This window comes from Triticum aestivum, chromosome 7A, assembly GCF_018294505.1.
Source record: "Triticum aestivum cultivar Chinese Spring chromosome 7A, IWGSC CS RefSeq v2.1, whole genome shotgun sequence".
Taxonomy (NCBI): domain Eukaryota; kingdom Viridiplantae; phylum Streptophyta; class Magnoliopsida; order Poales; family Poaceae; genus Triticum; species Triticum aestivum.
The window spans coordinates 581,601,909-581,621,343 of record NC_057812.1 but is presented as its reverse complement, the minus strand read 5'-3'; the positions used below and the strand labels follow the sequence as shown (position 1 = coordinate 581,621,343).

At 46.4% G+C, this 19,435-nt stretch overlaps 2 long non-coding RNA genes across 19 annotated transcripts; both read left to right on the top strand.

Moving 5' to 3' along the window:
* Positions 1 to 365: 365 nt before the first annotated feature.
* LOC123148429 (uncharacterized) lies at positions 366 to 3,191 on the top strand. 3 transcript variants are annotated; one of them, XR_006473854.1, is made up of 5 exons: positions 366 to 1,034; positions 1,134 to 1,209; positions 1,285 to 1,405; positions 1,504 to 1,674; positions 2,526 to 3,191. It is a non-coding gene; the product is annotated as an uncharacterized lncRNA (long non-coding RNA). The 3 variants fall into 3 exon arrangements; XR_006473855.1 differs by having other exon boundaries at positions 1,112 to 1,209; XR_006473853.1 differs by having other exon boundaries at positions 366 to 1,209.
* A 3,012-nt stretch (positions 3,192 to 6,203) lies between these two features.
* Positions 6,204 to 14,625, top strand: LOC123148427 (uncharacterized). Of its 16 annotated transcripts, XR_006473848.1 has the most exons (10): positions 7,682 to 8,220; positions 8,591 to 8,682; positions 8,792 to 12,241; positions 12,344 to 12,533; positions 12,653 to 12,738; positions 12,827 to 12,930; positions 13,237 to 13,314; positions 13,413 to 13,560; positions 13,999 to 14,185; positions 14,312 to 14,625. It is a non-coding gene; the product is annotated as an uncharacterized lncRNA (long non-coding RNA). The 16 variants fall into 16 exon arrangements; XR_006473843.1 differs by lacking the exon at positions 7,682 to 8,220 and adding exons at positions 6,204 to 6,974; positions 7,225 to 7,279 and having other exon boundaries at positions 8,584 to 8,682; positions 13,237 to 14,185; XR_006473842.1 differs by having other exon boundaries at positions 8,792 to 8,974; positions 10,215 to 12,241; positions 13,237 to 14,185.
* The last annotated feature ends 4,810 nt before the right edge of the window (positions 14,626 to 19,435 follow it).

Below are 19,435 nucleotides of genomic sequence, written 5' to 3'. Positions count from 1 at the left end.
TTAGATGTGTTCTGTTCTTTTAGAAGAGTGTGAGGATAATTTATTTTGTTGTGACAAACAGGAGGAGTTTGCGGAACCAGCGTGCTAGAATGTGATGGTCAAACTCATCGCCTGTGATTCATGCTCGTCGTGAAAGGTGGACAATGTGACCACGAGTGGCAACGAGTGCGATAACCCGAGTGGGTTGCTTGGACCATGCGAGGATTTGTTTTCCCCGTTGCAACGCACGGGCATATGTGCTAGTAATAATAATAATCTCTCCCTAATAATAAAGCACGGATTGGGTCTCCGGGTTTACCGTCACAATACGCTTTCTTCACATGTCATAATACGCTTTTACGATTTGTATAGATAAAATTGTAATATAAACGAGGTGGTACTAATTGAATTGAATCGGTACGAAAGAAAATAAAAACGCAGCCACGCTCTGCCTCGCGGCGCTCCGCCCCGCCCAACCCACCGTTCCCTCCAGCCAGGCCCCGCGCGCCGCCGGCCGACTCCTGCCTCCCAATCCCATCTCCTCCCCACCCGGGGCTTTCTTCGCCGTTCACAGCTCCCCTCCATCGATTGGCCGCGACCTCGCTGGAGGCAGAGGATGGGAGGGTGCGGAGCTGGCATCCGCCTCACGAAGATCGAGCGGACCGATCTGCGCGCCGGCGACCTCGCGGGAGGCAGAGGATGGGATGGCGTGCTGCACTCGAGACGAGCGGGCTCGATTAAGGGGACCGGAGGTTGGCGCCGGCGGGCTCGTGGACGGGGATGGAGAGGGCAGGTGCCAATCCGGCGTGACAAGAAAGTTGTTGCGGCGCCGGCCGACCAGCTCCGTCTCCGCGATTCCATGGACGGCGGTGGCGTCGTCGCGGGGTCGGCCTGCCGGGAGGGCGAGTGGCTGCGCGCGTAGGCCGTGGCGATGATGCCGCGGGTGGAGGCGCTCGCCGCCGACCGCGCGCGGCTGGAGGCCGTCAACGCGCTGCAGCACGAGTCCTGGCCCCTGGGAGGCCCGCGACGTTCGCCTCCAGTGGCGCCTCCTCAAGGTGACCCCTCCGCTCCATCCACTCCCTCCTCTTTATCCTAGGATTTCGATCGGCTCCTCACTGATGCTACTGACTAGCGTGTGCTCGCGGAGATGTCAGGCGGATGAGAACTGGAGGATGTGGGAGGCGACGTGCATGTCCCTATGGCGCTCCGACGATGACCGGATGTTCCCCGGTAAGAGGAGCATTTCCTCAGCTGCTACTCTGCTTGCTACTAGCAGCGCATATCACCTAATCTTTACATAATCAGGTTGCTACGGACTGCTACCCTTGTCTGCTGCACTGAATATAGAACACCTAATTCCCTAAAGAGTGAAAATGAGGATCTAAAGATTTTATACAAGTGTGAGCTGGAAAACGAGGAGCTTAAGGTGCGTTACCGAAACATGAGTTGCGTCCCAGCTTGTGCATCCTGTCAGTTTTCTTAAATCATATTCTGTGTGCCCATGCCTGCTTCTTATACTGTTAGATAAGAGCCAACGACCGGGAGGAGGAGGAGGACGCACGGCAGCGTCAGAATCAGCGCGTCGGATCCGGCCGAGGCTTACGTCGACACGGATGCGGAGGCTCTAGCTGCAGCCGCCGCGCTCTATGCCCCGCCCCTGCTCGCCGAGCCCTGCCTCTCTGGATCTCCAGCAATGTACGCTGCCATTGACCTGCACTTTTCGGAAATCTTATGTTCAAAGTGTAGTGATCAGGTGTTAATTTGTTATTAAGTGTCAGTTTAGTGCAGCTGCTCCCGTGATTTGCTTCCTAGCTGGACCATTGATCTAGAAAAGATGACACACTAGAACGTACATGGAAACTTTCAGATAAGTTTGTATACATACATGATTGAATCCTCTCCGTGCAAGAACTGACGATACACAGCTTGTTGGAAAATCATTGAGGGGATGAACTGCAGTCTTCCCTTACCACCCAGTAGTTCCCAATTTATATTTGGAATTTTATTTTTATTTGATAAGTATAACACCTAATTTACAATGAAGTGCATCCATCAAGCAAATTGTTTGACCATTAATACAGAGCACCTCCATGTCCATGTCGTCAACATGTTGCTCGCCGACCGTGTTGTTCTTGAGATCCGCCTTGAAGACGGGGGATCGGGCCTCCAGCACAAATCGTTCTTTAGCATGTCATCGCGATATGCTTCTATAGGAAGAGAGATCCTCCCCCATATTTATGCTTTTAACCCGCATGGATAGTTCTATAGAAAAAAAAATGTTATTCTGTAGTCTTCGTAACTTAAGCAATGTATAAATGAATATCCACTATTCATATGTGACAAGAAGTGCATGAACTTGGCTAATGTTTAGGGGCATAAACATGATCATGTCAAAACTGCATAGAGGCACCATGTTATTATGTTCTTACAGATAAAACGTTCAGGTTACTAATTTCTCTTTGCTGAGTGATTTTACTGTTCCTCATTAGTACGTGTTAGAGCTATGAATGCTGAACTCGCTAGATTCCTTTTTGCTATGTCCGCAGGGAGGTCGCTTCTGGCATGTTCCGCAAGTTCAAAACGAAGAAGATCTCTGTTTGCACAGCCCTTCAGGGGAACAAATGGATTTCTGCACTCCGTCAGGTCAACACCACCGAGTTAGTTCATGAAGAATCCATCAAATTATGGTTGTTGATCAGAGAGGTGCAAATACCACAGGCCAAGATGTCGTCTCCTGGTGTTGGACAACAGATGGAATGTATATGACGCGCTCAACCTACAAGGCAATGTTCTGGGGCTCTTACTCGAGCACTTGCTCTCGAACTTTCTGGAAGGCTTTGGCTGAAAACAAAGTAAAAAATTTCTGTTGACACCTGTCGCTTGGGAGGATTCTGACCGCGGACAAGCTGATCCAGAGAGGATGGCAAGGAAGCGAGATTTGTTCGATGTGCAGTTCACAGGAGGAGTCAGTGGAGCATCTTCTTCTGAACTGTTATTTTGCTCGCCAAGTTTGGAGGAGGATCGCGGCTTGGTCTTGTTTCGATTCGAGACATTATGACGTGAAGATGGCCTCCGGGAGGGCACGGTGTACTCCTGGTGGCTGGAGCGAGCCTGCCAAATCCTTACGACCAACCAGCGAAAGTTTGATGGGACTGTTGCTTACACAAAAGAAACTTTTCAAAGAAAGCTCTTCAAAAATGTTCTTCTTCAAAGAAATGCACTGATTTTCATAAAAATAGTAACTATTCTTAAAAAAGTGTCAGTTTTTATGAAAATGCTAACTTTTAAATAAGGAATTTTCCGCATTTTTCAGAAAAGCAAAAAGAAAATGACAGACAATCTATTCCAAGAAAAAATTACTCTTCCATAAAAATAGATGGATAACGCTAAGGCGGCTTCTTCACGTCCGAACTTCATGCTACATAAAGAACTAATCAGTTTAACCTTATTATCGATGTATATTAAAATTATTAAAATTAGATACAAAAAATGGTGCCCGGTGCAACGCACGGGCATTTGTACTAGTAATAATAATCTCTTCCTAATAATAAAGCACGGATTGGGTCTCCGGGTTCACCGTCACAATACGCTTTTCTTCGCGTGAATTTACGCTTTCAGTTTTATTACATCCAAGGTGGGACTATTTTACTTGCATATCCGAGGTGGTACTATTTTTATGTTTTCTGTGTGTTTTTACGTAGTTAATTGCGTTCTGTGTGTTATAGAGATGTTGGGCCGTCGATGCCTTTCTATATTAGGCTGGGCCTTCCTTCGTTCTGCAAAAAAGATACCCTGATGCGTTACCCAGCAGATCCGGTCTCCATCCCTAAAAAAAAACAGATCCGGTCTCCTGCTTCTTCAATCGATCTGCTTCTTCCTTTGTAGAGCACAGCAGCTCGATGCCCTTCCACGGCAGACCAGGTCTTCTTTCTCTTCTTCTTTGATCCAACACAATCTCCTTCCTCTTCTTTTATTCAATCTTTCCAATTTTTGATCCAATCTTTCCTGCGCTTGAAACCTTCTCTGACACAAACACTTCCTGCGTCCATGGGGAGCCCGGCAGGAACTCTGGCAGGGTCTCCTTTGGCTGTTCCAAAGGCCGATGAACGCGCATATAAATACACATCTACTCCCTCGACCGAAGCTCCAGCTCAATTTTGTCATTATTTCGTGCTCAACAATGGTGTCTTGTCGTTCTACCAAAGTCGACGGAATCTCGCCGCTCTGTCAACCTCGCCGGAATTTATCCGTACTGCCGACTTCGTTAGAATTACAATGCGGAATCTCACAAGCTACAGCGATCTGGCAGGTGCTCGGTTTGCAAGAAAAACAACGACATCCTGCAGCAGTTCACCGACTAAGTCGGCAGCCTGCAGCCAGCAGGAAGCACGAGAAGCAGAGAAGCAGCAGCAGGCCAGCAGCGGAGCAGTCAACAGCAGAAGGCAGCCGGCGCACGTCACGGCGGCCCGGAGGCGGAGTGCGGCGATGGTTGCCCAGGCCGGCGGCCGGCGGACCACAGTTGGCATCAGTGAGCAGCCGCTGGTCGAGTCAAAGGCCTAGGAAGGCCTCACACATGGACCCTGTCAATTAAGGGAAGGGGAGAAGTTCCTGCAAATTTGGGGAAAGGAGAAACGATTGAGCATTTTTTTGTGAAATAGTAGAAACGAACGAGCATGGGAGGTCTGTCGCCTGTTGGCGCATTGGGCTCGGATGGCCATTTAGGCTTAGTATTAAAAAAATTACACAGTCACTAACGCGGCGATACGTACTGCTAATCCAATAATTCAGTGTGATACTTGATGACGGAAGAGCAAAAGCTTCGTTTTGCAGTCTTCCAAGTCAAGATTTCCGTGGAAGTCCGTGTTGATTCGTCAGTTGTTCGGCAGCATAGGTGTAGGTTAGATGGACTCCAATTCTACATATAGGATCGATGGTTCCAATTCTACATTGCGTGCACGCATTGACTGCTCCAGGCTTGATCGCTCAAGTATGGATTTCCAGAAAAAAAATAGGATTCTGTGCAGAAGACGTCGGCACAACCCGTTGAGAATCAGGTACCCTATTTTGTATCTCGCGTTCGTGCACATATGCTTCACCTTGCATCGTCAGGGCAGTGCTGCCATCGCTTTAACTACCGTCGGTATTGTCCCGTGAGGCGGTCCAGTGGGCACACTATGCATGCCAGGATTCAGGTTTCAGTTGACTGTAGGTAAGAAACTGGATGGATCAGCATGCATACATATACAAGCAAATGGGGGTCGGCAAAAAACATAAGGTGCATATTGATTTACCTGATTAACAACATTGCTAATCCTCTACTCGAGTTTTATTGTTGGCAAGATGTTGGATGGATATATATGTGTACATGACCAAATAGGATTCAGCAGAAATACAGAAGGTGCACCGTATTAAATAATTAGTGTAGGTTTTTTTATGTTTGCTCAGAACATAAGACATAGTATTTTTGTTAATCCTTAGCTGATTGAATTTCATACAATATCAATCACATAAAATTACATGTTAGTTACCTAACCTTGCAGTATTGACAGTGCATATTCCTTAAACTAGCTGCATTATTATATAGTTCAAAATTAAATATGAAACGAGGTTGAGACAAGGATGGATCATGGTTGGATGTTGATCAAAATTAAGGCTTAGAAAGATGAGATATATAGATGTAGGAAAATGATTGATGGCCTATTCTCTTTCTGTATAAGGCGGTACCAAGTAATTGATTGAATTCATATTGGAAGTCAAATTCTGTGACATAATTGTCTTAATCAATTTGGAGCATTGAGTGTGCAAAAATCGATGTAATACAATTTCAATTCGGCGGATATAGTGTAGTTTTATATAGAGTTACAGGAGTTTGTTTACCTCCGTGTTTTTGATCCAAGATTAAGATGTGGGGATTATATGCATTGTCGACATAGCTTGGAAATTTTAACAAAATTTATACAGAATTCATATAGCTACTGTGACCAAGTTTGCCACCAAAATAAAGTCTATCTTTATTACCCCGTTGCAACGCACGGGCATATGTGCTAGTCTCTCCCTAATAATAAAGCATGGATTGGGTCTCCCGGTTCAGCGTTGCGGCGTTTTTACACAAAGGTCCCTGTGGTTTTTAGAAATCAACCCGCAATCCCCAATGGCCCGAGCGTTAGTGAATTTTTTTTATTTCGGACGCACCCGACCGCCGCGCCTTTGTCTCGAGCGAAGCGGCGCAGTCTCCTCTATCCTCTCCTCACAAGCGGATCCGGCGCTGCTGCTACAGCCCGCGCCGCCGCCGCCTCCGCTCGCCGCTGCGGATCCACCGCCGCCCCCGCTACAGCCTGCCGTCACCCCTCCACCCTTCCGCTCACCGCTGCCTCCGTCTTCGCGACGGTCCTCCCAAGCTAACGAGGCTGACAACCCGAGCGGCGGCTGCGATGGCTTGAGCGTTTGCGAGACCGGATGGTAGCCGCGGCTGTGCGCGGCCGCATCAGTAGTTGCGTTAGAGGATGGAGCGGCAGTTGCATGGGCGTCCTTCATTGATCCCCTCCGCGGAACTTTCTTGTCACTTCTCGCTCAGCCCCCACGGTGCCGCTCGCCGTGCCCGACTAGACCGCCCCGTGCTCCACCAAGCCCACCACGACGCTGGCTACCATGGCACCTAGGACGGCAGTCCCTCCTGCCGACGGCTGCGCGGCGGCCGTGTGGAGCAAAGCTAGACAGCGCTGGCCAGGGGCGACGGTGGCGGGGTTGTGTGTACAGAGGCGTTGGAACGGGGTGGCGAGGTGAAGAGGATAAGTTCGAGCAGCCTCAGCGCATGCGTGTGTGGTACTGCTGCTTCGCCACAGTCCAGGCTATGAGATTTGGGCAGAGAGCCAGAGAGATAAGAACACAGAGTTGCTTGGCTTGAAGATACAGAACCAAATTGTCTTCGCCCACGTCCAGCCGCATTCGTCGGATCTGGGTTTTCTATGTACCTGTGTGGCTGTGTTCGGTGCAAGGTCGTGTTTGATTCCTTCAGCCTCATGCTATCTTATACTTCTTAATCTTTGAGTCAGAAGGATAAAAATGGATTTAGTATTATGAGTGTATTGGACATGCTTGAAGTTGCATTAGATTCTTGCAAATAAGGAGATATTCTAGATTTTATTGTCAGCGCTTTAATAGGAGAGATAAAATCTTACATGTTATATGTATAATTCAGCAGTTAATGAGATTGAACACTGAAATAAGGGGTCCTTTCAACTGTAGAAAAAGATTTTTGCGAGGACATTGGAGATATGATGAACTACTTGGAAGAGTGAAGGTATTTATCTATGCTGCGTCTTTTTGCAATTGATTGCTTGCGTCTTTGAGCATAAATCTTGGTACTGAAGTGGCATGGTTTGACTTTGAAAGAGTTTTTTATTGAGCAGTACAAGTACTAAGGAGAAATAAGTATGTTAAATGTTGTTACTAGCCTTGGAGTGTGTTATTGCAGTGCTACATTCTTTTTTCTACTAATTCCAATAGAGGCAGAGATAATTATTTTTCTTTGATTTCATGTATGATGTTTTTCCATATCTCTCCCTAATAATAAAGCACGGATTGGGTCTTCGGGTTCACCGTCACGGTGTTTTTACACAAAGGTCCCTGTTGTTTCGGGTATTCAACCCGCAGTCCTCGTGATAAGTCAATCGAACCGGTGCACACGAGAGAAAAGAAAAAAAAGACACCCTCACGAGTCACGAACCTGCCTCCCGATCCCATCTGCACCTCCATCTCGCCGCCGCCTCCTGCCACGCCTTGCCCCTCCCCGCGCCGTCGCCTCCTGCCACGCCTTGCCCCTCCCCGCGCCGTGGCGTCCTGCCACGCCCAGCCCGGCGCCGCCGTGCGCCGCCGCCTCCTACCTCGTCGGCGCGCCTACTCTTACCCCAAGTGTCCCACACCCGCGGCTTCCCACCGCCGGCAACAATCAACGATGCGGCCGTTGATGGCTCCCCCTGCCTGCCACCGCCGGGATTCCTCCCCGTTGCTTCCACCTCAACAATGGTTCCCCCAACCCCGCCGGCTTCGCCAGCAGCCACTCCTTCATCCACACAAATCATAGGAGACAACTGCAGGGGCGATCCTACGAGCAAGGCCTCGACGGCGCTGGCGGTGGAAGTACGCGGGTGTGGGGGCGCTTGGAAGGTCGCGGTTGAGGCATGAGGACAGCAGCAGCGGCAATCAAAATCTTCATGAAGTTTTTCCGCTTACCCTTCTCCGGTCTGATTTCTCTCCGATCTTTGAATCCCCTCGGTTTGAACTAATGCCATGTATTTTCAGAACAATTAGTGAATCAATTGTCAATTGAAAGATGGTTGATGCACCGAAAAAGATTGTATTGATTCAATCTGGAAAAGTCAAGATCACAGTAGCAATTAAATATACATTTGTTGGGCCAAAAGTAGCAGTTACATATGCATTTGGTCAATCTTTTGGCCTCTCTCTTTATGCATTATGATTGCCATCTTGAGAAAAAAATGGAAAAACATGTAAAGCTGTATGAGTTTTTTATGTTTGCAATTTTTAGTTTTGCGGGGACTTAATGGATCCACTCGGCTTGCCCTTGAATCCAACTGTTTTTAGTTTTCAGTGTCCAGGAAAAATTCTTGAGATGACGGAAACGAATTTCCCTCTCAAGAAAAGGTGGAATACGAATTGGATGGAAAGCTAGAGCTGGAGCAGGTTGGCCCTAGACACTCGCAAAATCCTTTTCAACTTTACATGTTTTATTATCATTGTTATCAATTTTTGTTCTGGACCGTGGGTTTCTGAACATCCTTTGGTTAATCAGGTAGAGCATGGTGGAGGGTCTGCTTCTACCTCTCTGGCCTCTCGACCGGATCATATATGTTTTGCGGCTCCGCGGCTCCATTAATGGCAGTAGTGCGCTTGTGCCATCCATGTCTGATTCGTGCAGCCATCATCTGTAGCATTTGTTGGAGCCATCATCCAAAACAGTTTCACTGATTCTCAGGTAAGCAACGTGATTTTTCCATGTGTTGACTCAATCTGGAAAAGTCAAGCTTACAAATGCTTTAAGGGATGGTTGATGGAATTGAATCACAGGAGTATTGGTTGTCCAGACCTTTTTAGGGACCTTCTAAGAGTTAGATTTGACATGAAATCAATTGTTTTGTACATTGTACTGTCATTGCTAGAATTGTTGATCTCGAGCTGCATCCTCCACAATAGTGGCTTCAAATATTGGTCATAACTATTGGCAATTAATGGTGAATCCCAGTCCATCAGGGCTCACATCGTCGCCAACCCCAATTGCGCGTGTGGGGCGAAGGCAAGCGCGGACGGACTGATCGCAACCCGACGCTACGCACCACCATCTCCAACATCCTCGCCGTCAGGGCCAGCGGCGCTCCGAGCAGAACAAAAAACCAGAGGAGCTTCGTCTCAAGCAATGTGGGCACGCCTCAAACTCAAAGTCTGGCCGCCGTGTGGGAGAGCGGCATCATCCATGTACGCCTCTTCCAAGAAGGGCACGGCCTTGGAGGAGCACAATGATGGAATAGTCGACGCTGGCTCCTGCGGCATGAGCCAGGAAAGGGGCAGGAGACGGGCATGGCAGAGGCGCGCACTAGACATGCAGATCATGGATACGGGTACAACGCTGTATTTCCCTCGGGATGCTATGATCCTTTTCTTGGTGGGATGCAGTGGTCGCACGACCCTTTCATGTACTGCGGCTGCGGTGGGCGGTGGCATGGCTTACGCTTACATTACCTGATGGATCATGCACACCATCGACGCCATCGGCAGCATGACAGTACCACCACCATGGCACAACGGCAGATTGTATGGCTGCGACGACAACAACTGGAGGCGCACAAATAGTAAGCTTCAGAGCTTCAGGATGAGGTGTGGCGAAGGCAGATTACAGGTGGCGTTAGTTTTGACACGGGGTACAAACTAGCTGGTGCTCAAACACCCAATGCAGAGTTTTGCATGCGTATGAGAGTATGAGGATAAAAGTATTGTATATGGTCAGTCGAGGATAAAAGTCTATTTATCAACTTGGTTAATCTGGTTGTAGTCAAGAGGAAATCTAGGGGGTGCTTCCTTCACTTCAGTATTTGCCATTGATATTGGCAGTTCTCTATAGTACTCTGTTTGTATTACTTTTACCTTTTTTCCTCCATGTTTGAGTACTTGCATTGCTATTGCTTCTGACTTTATTCTATGATGCATGCTATTGACGACAGCGCCTCAATGTGAACGTTTCAATCATTTGATAAACGTTCTGGAACCTGTGGCCAATACTTCTTATTGGATTTTAAGTTCCGTCACCCATATACCGTCAGGTACTATAACAAGGCTATTGTTAATATCATCATTAATTCTGGCTGCCCATCTAAAAGTTAACCTTTCCTGACCTTACACTTGCACGCAACTCTATCATTATTGCTTACAAGGGGCGGCTTAGTGATTCAATCTCTGACTATAAGGCAGCTTAGTGATTGTCATGTTTGTTTTGCACAAATCAAAAGAAAATTGTTTTGGTACTTGAAACTGTTTGAGTGGTAAAATATTTTTTAGCCTTTTAAGCATAAATTTATTTATTTGTACCCGTTGCAACGCACGGGCCTTTTTTCTAGTTTCTAGTCTCTCCCTAATAATAAAGCACGGATCGGGTATCCGGGTTCACCGTCGCGGCAGTTTTGCTAAACCCCCCTCAAGTTTCTGGTAATTAACCCGCGCTCCAGATTTAAGTTAGTAGTAATAAGTAAAAAAACGATTCGTTCTCACCCGAACGGACGGACGCAACGCCCGTCTCCGCCTGCCCCAATCCCGACTCCAGGCCGTCGTCCCCAACACACCATGAGGACGAAGATGGCGGCGACGCTGGTCCGGGCCTCCGGGGGGATCGGACCTCCTACGCCTGCCCGATCCTCCTACTTCTCCTCGCACTGCTCCTTGCTGTCCCCGCTCGCGGCCATCTCCAACGCCTCCTCCCACGCCTACGCCTTCGCGGGCCGTCAGCCGGTGCTCGCCCCGGATCCCACCTTCTTCGACGATGTCATCGACGCCATCGTCGACAAGTACGGCTGGGACCCCGACGCAGAGGTCCGGGTTTGGTCGCTCGACGCCGAGGGCGCGCTCGTCGACGCCGTGCAGTGCTACGAGTTCCCCGCCCGCATGGGGCCCCGCAGTCGCGCTGGCGCGGGCCTCCGACGGGGCCGTCGATTGGAGCCGCCCCGACGCCCCCGCGGTGGAGGAGGTGGTCGGGCCTGACGGGGTCGACTTCGTGACCGGCGATGGCGACCTGGCATTCGGCTCCGGCGTTAGGGTCCGTGACATGGTAGGGCCGTTCGAGCTGGTGGTCTGCGATGGCGCTGGCAGGGGCCGCGCAGAGCTCCAGTTGCCGTCGGTGAGTGCTGTTTGACTTTTATCTTTGTTGCTTTAGTTTTTTTGCTTCTGCTTGCTTGCTTGCTATGCTCTTGAAGTTGTGTGGCCTGTAAGATGAAGCAGTTACTACAATTGGTGAATGGTCTAGCTGCTGCTTATCCCTTTTCTGTTTCTGACTTTGAATTGATTGCATTTGTTGTAGTGTCTGCACCACCGCCCGTTGATTAGAATGCATGTTCCGGCAGTCCACGCATCGATCACTGGCAAATTAAAAAGGCATGAACGCACTAAACAGAAATTCTGTGTAGATGATTCTTGTATATGGCAGTGGCACATGCGCTGGTTGATGAAGCCGCTGGGCCGGAAGGCCCTCTCATTGCCATGCTAATGAGTATCACGATGAACATGCCCCCCACCTCAATGCCTCCCTGTCGGCGGTGAGGTCTAGCCGGATCTGTACAACCCGCAATATTAGTAAAGAAAAAGAATAGCTTGATTGTTCTATGACTCTGTCGTGGATAGGTAATTTGCATCAGAGGTCTATAGGATCTCTGCCATTAGTTTCCCATTAGAAAATTGAGTTACTAAATTAAGGAAGATGTCCAAAGAGAGGTAATCGTTGGCATGATATGCATCAGAAGATCCTCATCATTGAAGTAGTACTCCACCAGTCCACCTACAGTTTTGGAACATATAAATACGGCATCAAAGTGCTACCTGGCACCAAATAAAGAGTTCAGGTCAGGGTGTTATACTGCAGCTAAGTAGTATAGTCTGAATTTCTAACTTTGAGGAGGATTTCAGTGTTTCTAAAGAAAGGGACAAGGATCAGGGCTATAAAATTGTTGAAAGACTCAGAGACATGTACCATGAATTGGGTATAGTATGTTTTCTACCCGTCTTTTCCTTATATTGACTAAACCTTAGTAAATAACTATTTCCAGTTTTCTCATGTAACCTGAACTGCTGCTTGTTTAAATTTCAGTTCCGCAAGCTGCGGCACACATGGTCTGCCTTCGTGTCGTCCTACCTGCTTCAGGGCCCTCTACTTCTTCCCCCAAGATTGCCATTATGATTAACAAATCTGACGAGAGCAATTTAATTGGTGACACATCATATTTATTCTGCAACTGCATGTGAATTCTCATCTTGCGCCTACCTCTTTTGCTTACCAGGTTGCAAAATTTCATTAACTTATTTGTCGAAGTATCCTGCAAAATCATTTCTCTTATGGGAATTAGCCTATTGTATTGATCTAACATGGTCCACTTCAACCTACGTAACAATTATGCAGTGAAGATGGAGAGCTTTAGGCAAAAAAAGAAAGAAAAAAAACTAGCACGTGATCTATGGAGAATAATTTTGACAGCAACTCCAACTGTAAGATTCCTGAAGTTATTTCTATGAAAGTTTGTAAGTTTTCTTGATATCTATGTACACTGACATATATCGCAATTAATGTTGGCAGATGCAATGGAGTACACTTGATGCGATCAATTCTGGTGTGTGTGTGTGTGTGTGTGATGCAATGACGTATGAATAACGACAGAAAAATATGCCTGAGGAGTATGGGTATGTAGTAACATTTCTCTGTTATTTTCGGAACAACTTGGAATATCTTATTGGTAGTTTATATACAAAGTCATTTTGATAATTATCATGCTGCAAACCTACATAGTTTTCTATATTAATCATGTCATGCTAAAATATAAAAGTTATAGCTTCAATAAATTGATAAAATACAGATTTGGGCTTTACATATTTATTGAATATATATTTACATATGAATACGTCGTTACGGTCGGACTCCAGCGAGCAGCCGTGGTTGTTATACCCCACCAGGTAACTTGCTACTGTTGGTGAAACTCTCTTGTGCAGAAACGCTGATCTTGAAATCTTGATCCTACTTATAGGCCGTATTGCAAGCAATGTACTCATGTTTTACTGAACATGTAGGTAACATGAAATTTTGATCTTCTCCCATCACTGAAAGTTGTGTTTTAAACTTGCAAAAGCATTGCTAAGACTATTCAATCATTTCTATTTTACCCTAGATTTCACTCCATACCATAATTGAGATACAAATGGGCGTTACTGATGTCGAGGAGAAGAGTTAGAAGCTCTTGGATTGAGAATCTGAGATTTATATAGGTTCAGTAGAACAAAAAGTTTCGGATTCACTACTCCAGATACAACGATGCGGTATATATAGTTAACTTCGTACTTTATATTACCAATTTTTCTTCCTCCCAGAGTTCTTCGGATATAATCTACACCTGAAACAATAAATTGTTAAAAGCAAGGAAAAGTAACAAGTTCTGCAAATTAGTTTCATGAGGAGAGAACTGGCTGAAATGAAGCTAATACCGATGTACTGAATATCCTGCAGTGGTTAGTATACTAAAGAGTAAAACTGCATGTTTTTGTCATATCTGAAACCCTTTTCTGCTCCATACTTTACGTAAACAATGCCTGTGCATTGGCATAAGAATCATAGATTGAAAAATCATCATCCATTGTCATTCGTCACCCTGGCAATGATGCATTTGCTATTCAGAAGACTTCTTGTCCGGTTTAGTGTGTGATTTGTTACTATGATAAGGAAACATTTCCTCAACCCATCTTTCACTACACACACAGGTTGCACAGAGGAGTATAAGGATTTCTTCATCGGGCCAGTCCACGTGGAAGATGTCGCGTTAGCCCATATCACGTTGTTTGAAAACCCGGCTGCATCCGGGAGGCACCTCTGTGTGGAGCCCATATGTCACTTGAGCAATTTCGCGTCCCAAGTCGCGGAGCTCTACCCCGACTACGAAGTCCCGAAGTAAGCAACACACACTGAACACATACTTCACATGTTTGGAGAACAATAATTTCATAACAAACGACGACATGAATGGACTGTTTTCACGGTGCTAATCTCTTTGCGTTTGATCGGTTTGGTCGGCAGATTACCTGAGGACACGCAGCCTAGGCTGGTGAGGGTGGAGGTGGTGCCGAAGAAGCTGATGGCACTGGGCCTGCATTTCACTCCTTTGGAAAAGATCATCAAGGATGCGGTGGAGAGCCTTCGGAGAAGAGGATGCATCGCCTGATGGCTGGATTATTAGTTGTACCATATTCCTTCCCTTCTGTTGTAGGGTCATGATCAACCCTTGCTCCAGAGATATGTTGTGCCCAGCCCAGTGCTAGACCTTATAGTTGCCCGTACGATTGTGCAATAACGGCTGGTTGATCTACTGGTACACCTGTCTGTTCTTGCTAGATACTTGCGGCTCTTAAATTGTTCATTGCCATTCTTCACTTTTTTGTTATCTTTGATGTCCTTTCTCAATCCTTTGGACATCATCAGGTACTTATCCTGTCGCAACGTTGGACACCTTACTATCTTTACAAATGATAGGCGGTACAAAATCAAGAAATGCTTTGAACCTTTGCAACTTCATTTTACAAGATGAAAGTATGCTAATTTTAATTTGTCATAGGGGAACTCTTCCCAACCAAACAGCCAACTATCTGTAAAAACTCCCAAAATATACCCTAAAAAGACTATCTGTAAAAAACTTAACACAACAAATATAGTTTAAAAATGTTCATGCTATTTTTCAACAAAATATGTTTGCACTTTTTTTAAAAAGCTTAAAAATTTCCAAAAAATATTCCATTTTTAAGAAAAAATATTTCCACTTAAAAATGTACAACAAAACATTCTTTTCGAAAAGCATCTGATAGAAAAATGTTCTTTTTAGAGAAATATTCCAATTTCATAAAAGCGTTAACTATTCTTAAAAAAAGTGTTCCATTTGTATGCAAACGTTAAATTTTATTAAAAATAAGAAAAATTCCATGTTTAACCTTATCATAGATGTTTATTAAAATTGAATATAAGAAATGGTGCACAATGGCAAATGAAAGTAGGTTGTGCCCTTTTTTTCGCCCGGTGCAACGCACGGGCATTTGTACTAGTCTTTACCTAATAATAAAGTACGGATTGGGTCTCCGGGTTCACCGTCACAATACGCTTTCTTCTCATGTCATAATACGCTTTTACGATTTATATGGACAAAATCGCAATATAAACGAGGTGGTACTAAATTTCTGTCTCGCAATTCAATCATGCGTCTTCCGCGCCTGGGCTTCAGCCCATCTAGCATGCATGTTCTGCGTCTGGGCTGGATGCAGCTGTGGCGGCCCATGCGTGGGGTGTTCAGGCGGTCAACGCCGCATAACCGTGCCTCCCGATCCCACCTCCAGCCCGCCGCCACCTCCCGGCATGCCCCGCCCCACCTCAGCGCGCGCAGCCGGCCGCCGCCGCGCGCCGCCACCGCCGCCACCGCCGACCCCGCCGGCACGCCTACCCCTATCTCTGGATCGAGGCGGGTCAACGAGCGTGTGGGGCGGCAGGCGGCTCTCCGGCTCGACCCGATCGGATCCGATCGAGTGAGGCCTGCATAGGGCGGCGGCGGATGGGCTGGACGCACAGAACGACGGTGGCGTCCGGATCCAGGCGAGCGTCGGCGGCACAAGGCGTCGTGGTTCTCCGGGGCAGCGCCATGGTTGCTCCGCCGTGCTCCTGGAAGAGAACGAGGAAGGATGAGGGAGAGCAAGCATGGAAGATGCCGAGAACCCAAGCTGCTCCCTCCAGCGTGCCCCCTCCATGGCTCGTTGTCGCTCTGTGACCACATCCAGCTCCAGGCAAGCCTTCCGGACAGCATCTCTCCTCCCTCTCCCTCCATCTTTATTTGTCTGCTAGCTTGCTACAAAATTCTAGAACTATCTGATTCCAAAGGCTTCTGTTGAAAAGTAGCATGATTTCAAATGCTTCTGCTGAAAAGTAGTGTCAATCTTCAGCAGAAGCCTTAGTTATCCATGGTCTCTCATCCTGACTTTTGAAAAGCAGTTCAACAATGTCTATTGGGATGTCATCTCTCATGGCAAGTTTCTCTTCTTCAGTAGTTTCCCCTCAAAGGTTGTGCTTACCTGGAGAAACCAGAGGATATAAATGAGGCTGTACAATTAATCTCTTAAGTATTTAGCAGAGAAGCACTATTGTGCAAACAGTAATATTGGTTTCCCCTCTCTTCGATTATAGTGCCAAAAAAATAATGGTGCCGAACAGCACATGCATAAGTGTGGTGGACACTATCCTGCGGCATGATGCTCCTGCTTCCCTGCTGTTTGCCATGGATTTAACATATTTGTCTTGTTGGGAATCCGAGCAGCTGTTGCAGAAGGACGTCAACCTCCTTAATTCGATGGCTGAGCTAGAGAAGCACTCACAAGAAGAAGCATCTCGTGCAGTCCATCAACTCATCATGTACGTGCGCATCAGATCATGTATGGTCCAGAGGAAATATTCCTTTCTCTTTCAATTGATTTGTCTCCTGGCCCCTTTTGTCTTTGTTTTATATGTCCGTAGGATGTCATGTGCCAGAACCGCTTCAACATGTGAGCATGATCCTTTCCAAGCTTTAGTAATGTGTTGCTAGCGAAACACAATAACATTAATACCATATATTTTGTATTATTGACTTGGGGAATTGATTTAAATTGCTATTGGTGGTTATAATAGTTTGCTATACTTTTAGTAGATTATGTTTATGCAAGTTAGACATAGAGCGGCTGTTCGAGAAAGTATGTAGATTTAGGAAGTAGGAACAAGCCCATCCTGTACTACTGTTGCGTTTTGCTGATGTGCTCCTGTCGCATGTGCTAATGTTTGGGCTCTTGTCGCAACATCTAAATTATTGTTTGAAAAAAGGGAGGTTTAATTTAATGTAATTGTTTTTTATTACACAAAATGGACCACAATGTCGAATCAACCATTGTTATACACTTTTAGTAGTACGGTGTGGGATACTTTGTCTTTGTTTTCGGACAATCAACTCGCAGTCCAGGTTGAAGTGACTAAAAAACGGTCCGTTTCTGAATTGGGATCTCCACCCCATATCACTATCCCGACACACAACACAGCTTGTCCTTCTCTGAGTTTTCGCACTGCCAGACCTCCTCTCCGACTTCCGGCCTTTCCGCGAGCTCCGGCCGATGTTGTACCACGCACGACACCTGGGGCCACCCCCGCGTCGTTGCAGTTTCCATCTAGGATGATCATAGCTTTCCCGAGCTTCGTCAGCCATTTGCATGCTAACTATTCGGTCAATTGACCCAACGGACTGGAGGGAATTTTCTGTTTTTTTACTTTGGTTTTCCATTTAGTACTAAAGTGATCACGACCACAACCACTGGACAAGGCTAATCTTATGAGGAAGGCATCAATAGCAATCTCATCGAGTGGGTTGTGTCGCTTTGTTTTGACCTGTATTTCCAGGGCTCCAGCATGCTAAGCCTAGAAGTTATGCAACTGGTTATCCTACCTCCCTTCTTTCAAAGAAATTGGTTATCCTACCTCTATCCATGGCAATGTCCATTTTCTTTTGGTAGTGATGATCCGCATCATGTTGTGGTTTGTAGTGAAAAATATGTACCCTTTGCAGCGTTCATTTCTTAGTGTCAGTTGACTTCTCAACTGTCTTCCAAGTGACTAATTTTTTAGTAGTTTATCGCTAACAAAAAAGGAATTAAAGAGGGACTTGCATGTTTGTGGGAGATTATGGTGGGCAATGAGAAAAAGGAAAGACCCAGTAAATGGGTCTGGCATGCGTGGTGAAACGGAATTAAAGAGAGAGACTTGCATGAACGGTTGATGGGGGAAAAGGAAAGATCCATTAAATAGGCAAAAAAAAAAATCCCTGATATTGCGACATGCATGACGGGGGCTAACAAAAACAGAATTAAATAATGGTGTGAATATACTAAGTAGAACATTTAGTCAAAATATCATATTGTCTTTTTTTTCGCGCGTGATTTCTGACCGCTATATTTTTGTATGAGGGTGATTCTTTAGCTAATTTGCACAATATGTTGTATCTACCTATTTTGTGAGTGATGTGCTAGCGCTTTTGTCGCTTTTCTAACATATTCCTGGCAAACTTATTAGCACAACATTTCCTTGTTGTATTGGCAAATCTAGCCCTGATGTTAATTCCGCTTTATACTATATTGTGTAGCGTAGCCTTTCAACATTTGCATTTTATGAGAATATTGTGGACACTTGATTTTTAGTTACATTATTTTAGTTTCTAATATGTTGACACAGAGAGAGAATAAGCCGTAACACGAGTGGGGTGTTGTGTTCAAATGGAGGATGTAGAAATAGAGGACGTAGACATGTGTGTGTGGGTGGAGCAAATGGGCAGGGTTTTGGGTCGTTTTATTGTGTTTTCTCCCGTTACAACACATGGGCATATTTGAGAAGAACTATTGCTTCACGGAGAAGAATGTGCGGCGAATTTTCCTTTGCAAATATTTTTTTGATGATAAGGATTTCTTTTCTCCCGTTGCAACGCACGGGTCCTTTTGCTAGTAATAATAAAGCACAGATTGAGTCTCCGGGTTCACCATCGCGGCGTTTTTTCAAAAACGTCTCTGTGATTTAGGGTAATACAACCCGCAGTCCACGATTAAGTGAAAAATGTTTCGTTCGGCATGTTTTTCAGAAAAACACCTCATATTTTACATAATCAGCCCGCAGTCCACGATTAAGTGAAAGACGTTTCGTTCGGCATGTTTTTCAGAAAAACATCTCATATTTTACATAATCAGCCCGCAGTCCATCAACATCTGTTCCGAGCGAGATGGGGTCACGATCCAGACAACGCTGGGCGCGGTGGCGGCGATCTCCGGCCAGATCCGGTCGAGGAGTCGAGGCAGGTCCGGATCCTGTTCAGGGGACGGTGTGGAGGCGATCTACGAAGCGCGGGAGGAGGTCAGGCGGCGGGGCTTGAACTCCAAGTTCATGGCGGCGGCGTTCCTCACCGGTTCCGACCGAGATGGGGAGCTCTGGCGGAGTCTCTCCATGGATACGGTGGCCCTGCACCTGTGAGGGACAGAGGGGAGGAGAGGACGCGAGAAGCGGCGTGAAAGTTCTGGTGGTGCCCGTCTCCTGCAACAGCTCTCTTGAGTACGGTCAGAGAGAGAGAGATGAGAGAGAGCCGGGAGGAAGAAGGAAAGGAAG